The 15,913-nt window shown below is 34.7% G+C and overlaps 1 protein-coding gene across 2 annotated transcripts in view; it reads right to left on the minus strand.

The window, feature by feature from the left end:
• The window catches only part of LOC149772812 (uncharacterized), a 29,836-nt gene extending 28,662 nt beyond the window's left edge, over positions 1-1,174 (minus strand). The window contains exon 1 of one of the 2 annotated variants that reach the window (XM_089947273.1): positions 838-1,155. The gene's annotated coding sequence lies outside the window, so the exon portion shown is untranslated. Of the gene's footprint in view, positions 1-837 lie in introns of both variants that reach the window. The other variant, XM_089947274.1, reaches the window with a different exon arrangement.
• Between the last annotated feature and the right edge of the window lie 14,739 nt (positions 1,175-15,913).

A 15,913-nucleotide genomic window follows, 5' to 3' on the forward strand; every position in this document is an offset into this window, starting at 1 on the left:
CTCAACCCACAAAACATAAATATCAGGGTCGGTTTCATACATTGTAGGACTAATCTTAAAAGGTGGTGGATGATTCTGATTGCGCTGCTTGAACAAGACAATGCCAACACAGTCCACTGTACCATGAACGAGTTTATGAGTGCAGCAGGAAATGCTGCAATGCAAGCAATGGGAAGCTACTGGAAAGTCTTGTATCATACCAATATTGGCCTAGTCTGAAACTTAAACCCATGTGGACAGAGGTGTGATGGAAGTGTGGCTTAATCCAAGACTTAAACCCATGTGGACAGAGGTGCGATGGAAGTGTGGACTAGTCCAAGACTTAAACCAATGTGAACAGAGGTGCGACAGAAGTGTGACCTAGTCCGAGACTTAACCCATGTGGACAGAGGTGCGACGGAAGTGTGTTCTAGTCCGAGACTTAAACCCATGTGGACAGAGGTGCGATGGAAGTGTGGCCTAGTCCGAGACTTAACCCATGTAGACAGAGGTACGTTGGAAGTGATGGTAAAGATCACAGGGGCTCGTTACAAAGAAAATCAAGGGATGGGGGTTCTAACCTGTAATAATTACAGATTAGACCCCCCCCCCCCATCCCTTGATTTTCTTTGTAACGAGCCCCTGTGGTAAAGATTAGCACTTTTCCTCCAAATTCCATCGAAAACATGTTATGCTGCTTTTGTGCCTCACAAGGAGATCCTTGTCCCACGAAATCGTCCTGGACTGTCATTTCTAACATGACCAGTTATTTAGTATAAAATATAATCTGCATGACTTCTCAAAAAGTATATTATTTTATCAGATGGTAGTATGATTAGGAAACATCAAACAACTTACTTCACACTGTTCAAGCTGTTAGGGACCCATCATCTAATTTTCTATATGAATTTCGTAGAAATTATATTTTCTTCAATTAAATCAAGATAATTTATTTTTAACGAATGTAATACATATAACAATAGTTTTACAAATAAGGGCATGAATACTTTTGTCTAACTAATTGAGCCATATTGTTTTTGAAACACCAATCTATACCTCTTCCCCCTAAAATTAAATGGTTGGTTCCTTATATACTTCCGGATATATTATGAAATGTACAAAAGTGTGCAACTGGACTATTGTAACATACAAAAATAACTCTTGCGGTCCAAATAAATAAATAAATAAATAACAAAAATGAAGGCATACAACAAAATATAAGCATACATACAAAGTGAAAGTACAGAGAAATAAAATTATTTGAATAGAATAAAATGTAAAGAAAAGGTTTTGCTCATCTCTCAAATAAGTACTCTCATCTGTCTCCTTCTCAATTTCTGGGTATAAGGTAAATAAGCATTCTTGGAACACCACAAAAGACTCTAATGGTAGTTCCTCCTCTTGTAGGCTAAAAAAATATGAAATCAAATCAAAGCACAGCAATAAAGAAAGTCACAACTAACACATTGATGCTTTTAATTTGAATCCATTATTCAATAACAGTTTAATGGATAAATTAATCTAAGGCAATTTGAGATTTAGGATATCCTATCAGTGACATCTGGTTGCTCAGAATATATGCCAGTGCATGCATATGTGTGTGTGTGTGTGTGTGTGTGTGTGTGTGTGTGTGTGTGTGTGTTGTTATGTATATTTAATTTGCATTGTTTGTTAGTTTTATTTATTTTTTAATTTCATTATATGCTATTGTAATGTAACATTGTATATTGGACTTAACCTTGTCCAAAATCAAGTTTATTTTCTACTTGACCTGAAATATTTTTTAAAATTCTGTAAATACTAATACATAGCTAAAATATTATCTATGTTTATGGGTTTAATTTCAGGATCATTATTAATAGATGTAAACATGTTTATTTGGGTCTGGGTCCAGGTTATTGGAATTCCCCTACAATTTACTTTGTGTACCTGACATAGTCCAGGTTATAGTTATATATCGTAATTTTAGTAACAAACTTTCTAATAATAATATATTATTTTGTAAACATTATCTTTCTAAAAAGTTATTTTCCATTAGGTAATTTTATTTTAGAAAATGCTAATTGTGACCAAAAGTCAACTGGAAGACTATATAATCTTGTTACTAGATAGATTATTCATTCGTGCTTTAAGATCTAGCAAAATCAATTTTGTTTTTTGCTGTGTCTAGGAATTTACTTCTTTAAACTATTTAATTCAGTGATTCTTTTCTCTGGAAATACAGAGTGCTCATAAAAAAATAATATCCTTCAACAGAGACTGGGATTTATAGTGAATTCAAACCTGGAATTATATTACTGTGTTTCAGCAAAAGGCACAACAACATGATACCGGCTGCCATAGGCACATCAACACATTCGGCAATGGACTTAACTTGGATTTCCACTAAAGTTTATTTGGAACTTTTATTATTAGAACTTGTGACTGCAAGCCTATGATTATTGATTTAATTCACAATACCATAAGTTCTTTTTTTTAATTTTCACTTCTTGTTTTGGAAAAATAAATTATTTGTTGAAGTTTTCAATGTTATTGCTTTTCACTTATTTCTGTTACGGGGGGCCCCAGAGTGGCCAAGTGGTCTAAAGCGCTGTCTGTTATGGATCACTGCCATCTCACCTCTGTCTGCATGGGTTTGAGTCTCGGATTCAGCCAATGTGGGCAGGTGAGAAAGCTTGCCAGTAGCTTCTTGTGGGTCAGTGGTTCTTTCCGAGGTTTTCCCGGGTTCTTCCTCCACCATTAATACTGCCTGCCATGTATAGCCTATCATGTGCTGAAAAATGGCGTTAAACCCTACAACAACAACAACGTTTCTGTTACTTATTTAAGAGCATAGACTCTCAAGTATACATACATGCATGCATACATACATACATACATGTACATCCATCCATCCATTCATATATCCATCCATACATACGTTAATTCATTCATAGCATTATGTTCACCTGCACATTTACACTGACATTATCATGAAATCAACTCATCTCTCTCTCCCCATCTCTCTCTTGTTCACGATTTAGTTGAGAAAAATATAGTGATATGTCTATTCACTATACAGTTAACATGGACACTGTACAGTTAACATGGACACTGTACAGTTAACATGGACACATACAGTTTTAATAAGTTGATTGGTAGTAACTCCACCCACCACATATTTTATAAAAATTGAAAGTTTAGAAAAACACTTTTGAATTAAAATACATGTAGGTTTCTCTCATAAACATATATGTATGTTTCTTTCATAAAAACTACATTTCTTCCCCCCCACACACAAAGTAAGTTTCTCTCATAAAAAAATACATGTATGTTTCTCTCATGATACTTACCCAAATATAAAATATCAGGAGTATATCCACCAACTCACAGTCTTCCCAGGTATCCAAAACTTCACCATTTTGAGGGTTTGTTTAAGCAAGTGCTAAAAGGTCATCTGCTTTCAATATAAACAGTCAGACTAGAGTGGTCTCTCCTTGTATGGAGGGATTTATTCAAGATCCCATCAATTATCAGTTACTACTGGAGCTGATGTATGTGTTCTTCCAGGAATGTAACTGCAGGTAGGTGTTTGGAGAAGGTGGCTATATTATAATTAGCTAATATTTATCAAAGGAAAAAAATTTTCCTCCAAAATTGTTTCTTCTTCAAATACATTACCGGGTCATAATATATTAGAAGAACAGATAAGAGGTGGAGGGTGTTAGAGCCCCCTGCACTGACACCATCTGGTTTCCTAATATGTACAGCAGGGTTGAGTTTCAAGTGACATTTGGACAATAATTATGGAATGGTCTTAAGCATAGACATGGCTATATTTACGACATGGTCTTAAGCATAGACATGACTATATTTAGGAAATGGTCTTAAGCATAGACATGGCTATATTTAGGACACGGTCTTAAGCATAGACATGGCTATATTTAGGAAATGGTCTTAAGCATAGACATGGCTATATTTAGGAAATGGTCTTAAGCATAGACATGGCTATATTTAGGACATGGTCTTAAACATAGATATGGCTATATTTATGACATGTTCTTAAGCATAGACATGGCTATATTTATGACATGTTCTTAAGCAGAGACATGACTATATTTAGGACATGGTCTTAAGCATAGACATGGCTTTATTTATGACATGTTCTTAAGCAAAGTCATGGCTATATTTAGGACATGGTCTTATTCATAGACATGGTTAAGAGAAAACTTTTCATCTCCCAAAATTTGTTAAGTAGAGTAACAAGCAATGACCTAGAAAAGTAGCCAATCACAGCACTTCAGATGAAAGGTCTTTCAAAATAATGTTGAGAATGTCATCTCTGAACAATATCCCTTGGCTTGAATGATATCAGTTTTGCAGAATATGTGCTTGAAGTACTTTACATGGGGGCAACTTGAAATGCTTTACTAATGGCAACTTGAAATGTTTATATTAAGGGCAGCATGAAATGTTTTACTAATGGCAACTTGAAATGCTTTATTAAGGGCAATTTGAAATGCTTTACTAATGGTAACTTGACATGCCTATACTAAGGGAAACTTGAAATGCTTTACTATGGTCAATTTGAAGTGCTTTACTAAGGGCAACTTGAAATGCTTTACTAATGGCAACTTGAAAAGCTTTGCTAATGGCAACTTGACATGCTTTACCAAGAGCCACTTGAAAAAGTTTACTAGGGGTAACTTGAAATACTTTACTAGGGGAAACATGAAATGCTTAACTAGGGGCAACTTTAAATTCTTTATTAATGGCAACCTGAAATGCTTCACTAATGGCAGTTTGAAATGCTTTACTAAGGGCAACTTGACATGCTTAATACCAAGAGCAACTTGAAATATTTTACTAGGGGTAACTTGAAATACATTACATGGGGAAACTTGAAATGCTTTACTAGGGGCAACCTTAAATACTCTTCTAGAGGAAACTTGAAATACTTTATTTGGGGCAACATGAAATGCTTTACTAGGGCTAACTTGAAATGCTTTACTAAGGACAATTTGGAATGATTTACTAATGGCAACTTGAAATGCTTTACCAAGAGCAACCTGAAATGCTTTGCTAGGGGCAACCTGAAATACTTTATTTGTGGCAACTTCAAATGCTTTACCCAGGGTAACTTCAAATACTTTACTTGGGGCAACTTGAAATTCTTTACCAAGAGCAACTTGAAATACTTTACTAGGGGCAACCTGAAATACTTTGCCAGGAGCAACTTTAAATACTTTATTTGGGGCAAATTGAAATGTTTTACTAAGGGCAATTTGGAATGCTTTACCAAGAGCAACTTGAAATATATTACCAGGGGTAACTTGAAAATACTTTACTAGTGGCAACCTGAAATACTTTGTTAGGGGAAACTTGAATAGCTTTACCAAGAGCAACTTGAAATACTTTACTAGGGACAACTTGAAATACATTACATGGGGCAATGTGAAATACTTTATTTGGGGCAACTTGAAATGCTTTCCTTGTGGCAACTTTAAATGCTTTACTAGGGGCAACTTGATATACTTTATTTGGGGTAACTTGAAATGCTTTACTAGGGGCAACTTGAAACACTTTATCAAAAGCAACTTGAAATACTGTACTATGGGTAACTTGAAATGCTTTACCAAGAGCAATTTGAAATGCTTTGCTAGGGGCAACCTTAAATACTTTGCTAGGGGCAACTTGAAATACTTTCTTTGAGGCAACTTGAAATGTTTTAACTAGATGAAACTTGAAATACTTAACTAGAGGCAGCTTGAAATACTTTATTTGAGGAAACTTGAAATGCTATACTAGGGGCAACTTGAAATACTTTACTAGGGGCAACTTTAAATGCTTTACTAATGGCAACTTGAAATGCTTTACAAGGGGCAAGCTGAAACACTTTATTTGGGACAACTTGAAATAATTTACTAGGGGCAAGTTAAAATGCTTTACTAAGTCAAATGCCCTAAACTTGTCTTGTGAAGTACCTCCTATAATGCTGAGTGGATAACCCATTATATCAAAAATGACAGGAACAAGCGAGATCTCTCTCCTGACTATGTTTGAAGCACCACTTCTGAGCCCTAGTGAGGTACTGCAGGTTGAAGGGTTTCAAGACAGCAACACTTTCAAGACAAAGGACTGATTGTCCCCATAAGCATGAGACAGGTCTTGGCAATTAAACCTGGGGCCATCATGAGTAAAACTGAACCATCATGGTTGGACTGTGAATATTTTGGGTTGACCAGTAAGGAATGTGTCTCACTGATTCTGTCTAATGGAGTAAAATGACTAGGAAGCATGTTTTATATGATAGGATAGTCATATTTATAGTGCCACTAGTATGTGTACATGGCCAAATTATCACCACCAGCATGTGTACATTGGAATGTTATCAACCCTGCTCTCTGTACATGGTCAAGTTATCAACCCTGCTATGTGTACATGGCCAAGTTATCAACACTGATATGTGTACATGGTCAAGTTATCAACACTGTTATGTGTACATGGCCTAGTTATCAACACTGCTGTGTACATGGTCAAGTTATCAACACTGCTATGTTTACATGGCCTAGTTATCAACACTGCTATGTGTACATGGCCAAGTTATCAACACTGTTATGTGTACATGCACAAGTTATCAACAGTGTTATGTGGCCAAAATATTAACAGCAAAAAGCAGAGACTGGTTGCAACAAAAATTTGTGTGAAATGTTTTAACTCATGAGCCAATTATATATAACAGAAGTGAAAAATAGGGTACATGATAAAAATGTCAGCTACAAATCATTCTGGCTAAACACAAAAAGATGTTCGTATGACTGAACCATATATATACTGTACCTTATACTTGGGGTATAAGGTAAGTTTTTGAATACATTGTCAAGACTTTTCAAAAACAACTACACAAAAAAACATCAATAACAACTACATAAACATAATAATCAAAACAGGATCTGTTACATGAAATAATACTTTCTCCTTTACATACTGAGAGAATTTATTGCATATTTGTTTTAAAAAAGTAAAAAACTGAAATGTAATCAGGAAACAGTCCTCATAATAACCATGATGTCTTTTTTGGCAAGACCACATTTTCTCAAACTTTTCTCAAGATAGGGGTCTACCTCAGGGCAGCTTGTTGTCAGTCACAATTTTCAATGTCAAGAATAAAGCCATCATAAAATGCCTTAATGCATAAGGTGATTGCACATTATATGACTTTCTGATTTTCTAGATTACAAAAAGTATGCATACAACTGAATGTGAGTTACATATATGCCTAAACAAATGGTCACAAGAAAATGGGCTAAAATTTTCTAAATCAAGAACTGTATGCACTTCTGCTGCTTTTATAAAATTCGTGGTCATCCCAAACTCTATTATAATATTTTTCTAATCTCTGCTGTGAAGGAGACCAAGTCTGTAATTTACTATAAACTAACTTTCCTTCCACATTATCAAATATATCAGGGACAAATGTACAAAGGATTTAAATTGAGTAATGGCATACATATTGGAGAGCAGACTATGGTCTTACTCCAGTTATAATGGACTTTTGTACTGTCTTACTCCAGTTATAATGGACTTTTGTACTGTCTTACTCTGGTTATACTGGACTTTTGTACTGTCTTACTCCAGTTATACTGGACTTTTGTAAGATTTTAACTGTCTTACGCCAGTTATACTGGACTTTTGTACTGTCTTACTCCAGTTATACTGGACTTTTGTACTGTCTTACTCCAGTTATACTAGACTTTTGTACTGTCTTACTCCAGTTATACTGGACTTTTGTACTGTCTTACTCCAGTTATACTGGACTTTTGTAAGATTTTAACTGTCTTACTCCAGTTATACTGGACTTTTGTACTGTCTTACTCCAGTTATACCGGACTTTTGTATTGTCTTACTCAAGTTATACTGGACTTTTGTATTGTCTTACTCCAGTTATACTGGACTTTTGTACTGTCTTGCTCCAGTTATACTGGACTTTTGTAAGATTTGAACTGTCTTACTCCAGTTATACTGGACTTTTGTACTGTCTTACTCCAGTTATACTGGACTTTTGTACTGTCTTACTCCAGTTATACTGGACTTTTGTAAGATTTGAACTGTCTTACTCCAGTTATACTGGACTTTTGTAAGATTTTAACTGTCTTACTCCAGTTATACTGGACTTTTGTACTGTCTTACTCCAGTTATACTGGACTTTTGTACTGTCTTACTCCAGTTATACTGGACTTTTGTACTGTCTTACTCCAGTTATACTGGACTTTTGTACTGTCTTACTCCAGTTATGCTGGACTTTGTACTGTCTTACTCCAGTTATGCTGGACTTTGTACTGTCTTACTCCAGTTATACCGGACTTTTGTATTGTCTTACTCCAGTTATACTGGACTTTTGTACTGTCTTACTCCAGTTATACCGGACTTTTGTATTGTCTTACTCCAGTTATACTGGACTTTTGTACTGTCTTACTCCAGTTATACCGGACTTTTGTACTGTCTTACTCCAGTTATGCTGGACTTTTGTAAGATTTTAACTGTCTTACTCCAGTTATACTGGACTTTTGTATTGTCTTACTCCAGTTATACCGGACTTTTGTATTGTCTTACTCCAGTTATACTGGACTTTTCTATTGTCTTACTCCAGTCATACTGGACTTTTGTAAGATTTGAACTGTCTTACTCCAGTTATACTGGACTTTTGTATTGTCTTACTCCAGTTATACCGGACTTTTGTATTGTCTTACTCCAGTTATACTGGACTTTTGTATTGTCTTACTCCAGTTATACTGGACTTTTGTAAGATTTGAACTGTCTTACTCCAGTTATACTGGACTTTTGTATTGTCTTACTCCAGTTATACTGGACTTTTGTACTGTCTTACTCCAGTTATACTGGACTTTTGTAAGATTTTAACTGTCTTACTCCAGTTATACTGGACTTTTGTATTGTCTTACTCCAGTTATACTGGACTTTTGTAAGATTTGAACTGTCTTACTCCAGTTATACTGGACTTTTGTATTGTCTTACTCCAGTTATACTGGACTTTTGCACTGTCTTACTCCAGTTATACTGGACTTTTGTAAGATTTTAACTGTCTTACTCCAGTTATACTGGACTTTTGTATTGTCTTACTCCAGTTATACCGGACTTTTGTATTGTCTTACTCCAGTTATACTGGACTTTTGTATTGTCTTACTCCAGTTATACTGGACTTTTGTAAGATTTGAACTGTCTTACTCCAGTTATACTGGATTTTTGTATTGTTTTACTCCAGTTATACCGGACTTTTGTAAGATTTGAACTGTCTTACTCCAGTTGTACTGGACTTTTGTATTGTCTTACTCCAGTTATACTGGACTTTTGTAAGATTTGAACTGTCTTACTCCAGTTATACTGGACTTTTGTAAGATTTGAACTGTCTTACTCCAGTTATACCGGACTTTTGTAAGATTTGAACTGTCTTACTCCAGTTATACTGGACTTTTGTAAGATTTGAACTGTCTAACTCCAGTTATGCTGGACTTTGTACTGTCTTACTCCAGTTATACCGGACTTTTGTAAAATTTGAACTGTCTTACTCCAGTTATACCGGACTTTTGTAAGATTTGAACTGTCTTACTCCAGTTATACCGGACTTTTGTAAGATTTGAACTGTCTTACTCCAGTTATACTGGACTTTTGTAAGATTTGAACTGTCTTACTCCAGTTATACTGGACTTTTGTAAGATTTAAACTGTCTTACTCCAGTTGTACTGGACTTTTGTTGAACTGTCTTATTCCAGTTATACTGGACTTTGTACTGTCTTACTCCAGTTATACCGGACTTTTGTAAGATTTAAACTGTCTTACTCCAGTTGTACTGGACTTTTGTTGAACTGTCTTACTCCAGTTATACTGGACTTTGTACTGTCTTACTCCAGTTATACTGGACTTTTGTAAGATTTAGACTGTCTTACTCCAGTTGTACTGGACTTTTGTTGAACTGTCTTACTCCAGTTATACTGGACTTTTGTACTGTCTTACTCCAGTTATACTGGACTTTTGTAAGATTTAAACTGTCTTACTCCAGTTATACCGGACTTTTGTACTGTCTTACTCCAGTTATACTGGACTTTTGTACTGTCTTACTCCAGTTATACTGGACTTTTGTAAGATTTAGACTGTCTTACTCCAGTTGTACTGGACTTTTGTTGAACTGTCTTACTCCAGTTATACTGGACTTTTGTACTGTCTTACTCCAGTTATACTGGACTTTTGTAAGATTTAAACTGTCTTACTCCAGTTATACCGGACTTTTGTACTGTCTTACTCCAGTTATACTGGACTTTTGTACTGTCTTACTCCAGTTATACTGGACTTTTGTAAGATTGACTATGGCTTCATTGTGTACAGATCATCTTAGATGCCAATGATTGAAAGGTTTTTAGACATTTAGAAATTCTCCATCAGAAGTTATGTATCTTGAAGCAAATGAACCATCATTTCATCTCAAGATTAATGAAACTGACTTTTCAACATAATACATAAATACCTATAATCCATCTCTCATATTCTTTTATGTTCAGGACCAAATATCCAGCCTTGTATGATTGGAAACCAAATTGGAAACTAATCCTACCACTAATCCTAATCCTAATCCCCCTTGATCCTCATTACATTAGTTGTCTCTGGAAGAAGCACATACAAATAAATCTTTCCAATACTGTAAAATTCTGTTAAACCTTGGTCGCACCTCTTAAAGTGTGAACCTCAACCAGTGTCCACTAACAGCTGAACACATTCTTGTAGAGTGCAACATCATCCACCCTTGAGACAGCTGTTTCTTGGTGTTGACACAATTAAAAAGCTCTTTAATAATGTACATCAGAGAAAGTCTTGGACATTTTTAAAACAATACAGTTTATATACAAATTGTGACCCTGCAGGTATTTTATGCTTTTTTTCTTATCTTTTATTTAACTATTTGTTTAGATTTGTTTAAATTTATTTTTCTCAAGTATTTTTTATTTTTTAATCTTCGTTTCAGAAACTTATCTATCGATCTACACTGTAGGACTCACAGTACTAATGATATGGAACAATGGGAACCAGTCTGAAAATTGGTGAATATAAAATAGAGTATATATGGGTTTGACTGGCCAGGATTGGTTGACTGGCCATGATTAGTTCATTAATGAATGATAATTTAAGCAAAAAGAATCTTCTGAGAGCTTATCCAAGTTGTAACTGAACAAAATAGAGACATTGTATTATTGATGGAATTTCAGTCCGTTCAATGTCTCGATTTCAATGTCATTGTGTTTGCAAAAGTTTACTATGGGAACTGAATTAGTACTGTTAGTCTGGTAAAGCCATAACTGTACTGCTGTAATTTTAAATTACACACACACAAACACACACATACAAACAAACACACACACACACACAAACACACACTCACACATACAAACACACACTCACACACACACATACAAACACAAACACACATACAAACACACACTCACACACACATACAAACACACATACAAACACACACTCACACACACATACAAACACACACACACACACACACTCACACACACACACACACACACACACACACACACACATTTTCATTGCTAACATGGTTAATGATGAGCATGTTCAGACTGCTAACTAGAGGCAGTAGTTCCCTACATGTATCGTATATACTCACTTATAAGTCAACCTTTTTTGACTGAAAAACTTGATTAAAAAAGTGTAGGGGGTCATCTTACAAGCATGACATACAAATAAGAATTTGAGATTCTTGTGGTAATGATGTAAACTCAAGATTTTCATGTTGCACAAAAATACTGTGAATTAAAATAGTTATACACTTCCATGCAATTATTCCCATTCAGAAATGTGTATCCATTTCATGATGGCATTTACTATAAGTACTTGCTTCTATAATTATTTGGATTTTAAAATATTACAGGTAAATTAAATAATACCCACCACAAAGTGAAGTGTCCTTCAGTGTTGTTTACCTTAGGTATTTACAAGCATGTATAATGCTTCCATTTTCATTCATGTCCTAAGAACCTGTAAATGTATTAATATTTGTGTTTTGCTGTATAAACACTGTATTTGATTAAATAAGTTTTTAATTTGTATATTCCTTTTCCATAAGCATGATTTTTAATTTCCAAGTTTTCAGCTAGTGCATATGAATCATGAGAAAAGGCATGTGCGAGATTCCGAAGTTATAAAACCAATTCTTTAATGAAGACATGATTGATTAATAGGAAAACATGTTTAAGTATTCCACAATGAAGATACTTGTGAATTAGCTCAACTACAAAAAACACAATAACACAAAAAAAAGACTTGGAATGTTAAAAACTGGTATATAGTGCATAATGTCTGATTCTGTGTTTCTAATATTAAGAAATAAAAAGAGAAATTTAAGTTCACACTCCTGCCAAATAACTTGCAAAAGTGGAACTCAACATTTCACTTGTGCACAGAAGTACTGGAAATCTGTCCTATATTTTAAAAGTATCACTACTGGAAATCTGTCCACTATTTTAAAAGTATCACTACTGGAAATCTGTCCTATATTTTAAAAGTATCACTATTGGAAATCTGTCCTATATTTTAGAAGTATCACTATTGGAAATCTCTCTTATACTTTAAAATATATCAAACATTATTTTAGTCACTTGACTTTCCATGGACAGGAAAAAAATGAGGATAATATTGATTAGTCCAGCTTGGTAGTGTCAAATTAAATGGTCAGTTTGATACTAAGGAAAGTCCCACTTTGTCAAGTCAAAACACAAGGTCAGTCATAATGATGAAAATCCAACTTTGTAGAGTCAACTTCATGGTCAGTTTTCAAAAGTTGTTTTTTATAAAAAAAATTAAACTAGAGGGGGCATTTGGATAAAGATAATTAAGACAAGATGGCCAGGGCTTAAGATTTCAAGTCCACAGTTAAAACATCAATGTAAAACATGCAATACTCCCCAAAGGTCAAAAGGTTAAATCATAAATAAATCATATCAACATCATAAGAAATATTGTGAAGGACAATTGTCCAATCATCAATTACCTGTCTCTGAATGAGGTCAATCAGTTTAAGGTATCATTGACAGCATGAAAGTTATATCATCAATTACCTGTCTTTGATTGAGATCAATCAGTTTATAGCATCACTGATAACATCTTCGATTGAGGTCAACCAGTTTATAGCATCACTGATAACATCTTTGAGATCAATCAGTTTATAGCATCACTGATAACATCTTTGATTGAGGTCAATCAGTTTATAGCATCACTGATAACATCTTTGATTGAGGTCAATCAGTTTATAGCATCACTGATAACATCTTTGATTGAGGTCAACCAGTTTATAGCATCACTGATAACATCTTTGATTGAGATCAATCAGTTTATAGCATCACTGATAACATCTTTGATTGAGATCAATCAGTTTATAGCATCACTGATAACATCTTTGATTGAGGTCAACCAGTTTATAGCATCACTGATAACATCTTTGAGATCAATCAGTTTATAGCATCACTGATAACATCTTTGATTGAGGTCAACCAGTTTATAGCATCACTGATAACATCTTTGATTGAGGTCAACCAGTTTATAGCATCACTGATAACATCTTTGATTGAGGTCAACCAGTTTATAGCATCACTGATAACATCTTTGATTGAGGTCAACCAGTTTATAGTATCACTGATAACATCTTTGATTGAGGTCAACCAGTTTATAGCATCACTGATAACATCTTTGATTGAGGTCAATCAATTTATAGTATCACTGATAACATCTTTGATTGAGGTCAGTCAGTTTATAGCATCACTGATAACATCTTTGATTGAGGTCAATCAGTTTATAGCATCACTGATAACATCTTTGATTGAGGTCAATCAATTTATAGTATCACTGATAACATCTTTGATTGAGGTCAACCAGTTTATAGCATCACTGATAACATCTTTGATTGAGGTCAACCAGTTTATAGCATCACTGATAACATCTTTGATTGAGGTCAATCAATTTATAGTATCACTGATAACATCTTTGATTGAGGTCAACCAGTTTATAGCATCACTGATAACATCTTTGATTGAGGTCAACCAGTTTATAGCATCACTGATAACATCTTTGATTGAGGTCAATCAATTTATAGTATCACTGATAACATCTTTGATTGAGGTCAACCAGTTTATAGCATCACTGATAACATCTTTGATTGAGGTCAATCAGTTTAAGGTATCAGTGACAGCATCAAAAAGTTAATACAAGATAACATAACAGCCTCAGAATTCATACAGATAATTTCTATGTTCAATAATGACATCATTAGGGCTGTGAATACCAGCTCTGTCATTTGAATAATGATTGAAAAGTCAACATCTTGTAAGTGAATTATCTGGACACTGATGCAGAATCATCTTGGGAAACTAATCAAGCCAAATGCTGCTGTTTCTCCCTTCAGAACAGCATGCCTTCTTGCATATTTTAGTTGAAATCAAACTGAAAAGAATCTATGGTGCAGGCTCAGATGGAACCCGTTATGATCCAACATTATGTTAGCTTGTACCTACTCTTCCAAGACTATTTCTGAGATAAAACACTATGACAGCATTCGGGACAGTATACACACATACTAAAGGACATTCCCTACTTATCTGGCAGTTCTGAAATTACTGTAGGAATTGACTATCAATTAGAAGACCACTTCTGTTGAACAGCAACATGCATAGCAACTATCAATAACAAATACAGCAACATGTGTAGCAACTATCAATAACAAATATAGCACCATGTGTAGCAACTATCAATAACAAATACAACGGACCTTGTACATTTACCACTGGCTTCCAATGTATGAATGTTGGAAATGGAGGATGACACCAACATAGTGGTCAACATGGACTGAAAACATCATAGTGGTCAACATAGGCTGACAACAACATAGTGGTCAACATAGGCTGACAACAACATAGTGGTCAATTTATTTTGCATAAGCATGCAGACATACAAGATTTTGTTCTTGACACATCTTCTCAGTGATACTTTTTGGACACATCATCTCAGTGATACTTTTTGGACATATTTTCTCAGTGATACTTTTTGGACACATTTTCTCAGTGATACTTTTTGGACACATCTTCTCAGTGATACGTTTTGGACACATTTTCTCAGTGATATGTTTTGGACACATTTTCTCAGTGATACGTTTTGGACACATTTTCTCAGTGATACGTTTTGGACACATTTTCTCAGTGATACTTTCTGGACACATTTTCTCAGCGATACATTTTGGACACATTTTCTCAGTGATACGTTTTGGACACATTTTCTCAGTGATACTTTTTGGACACATCATCTCAGTGATAATTTTTGGACACATTTTCTCAGTGATAATTTTTGGACACATTTTCTCAGTGATATGTTTTGCACACATTTTCTCAGTGATACGTTTTGGACACATTTTCTCAGTGATACTTTCTGGACACATCTTCTCAGTGATAATTTTTGGACACATCTTCTCAGTGATACTTTTTGGACACATTTTCTCAGTGATATGTTTTGCACACATTTTCTCAGTGATACGTTTTGGACACATTTTCTCAGTGATACGTTTTGCACACATTTTCTCAGTGATACTTTTTGGACACATTTTCTCAGTGATATGTTTTGCACACATTTTCTCAGTGATACGTTTTGGACACATCTTCTCAGAGATATGTTTTGCACACATTTTCTCAGTGATATGTTTTGGACACATCTTCTCAGTGATAATTTTTGGACACATTTTCTCAGTGATATGTTTTGCACACATTTTCTCAGTGATACGTTTTGGACACATTTTCTCAGTGATACGTTTTGCACACATTTTCTCAGTGATACTTTCTGGACACATCATCTCAGTGATACTTTTTGGACACATTTTCTC

The sequence above is a fragment of the Sinohyriopsis cumingii genome, unplaced genomic scaffold (assembly GCF_028554795.1).
Source record: "Sinohyriopsis cumingii isolate HCF-2022 unplaced genomic scaffold, ASM2855479v2 utg001170l, whole genome shotgun sequence".
Taxonomy (NCBI): Eukaryota; Metazoa; Mollusca; class Bivalvia; order Unionida; family Unionidae; genus Sinohyriopsis; species Sinohyriopsis cumingii.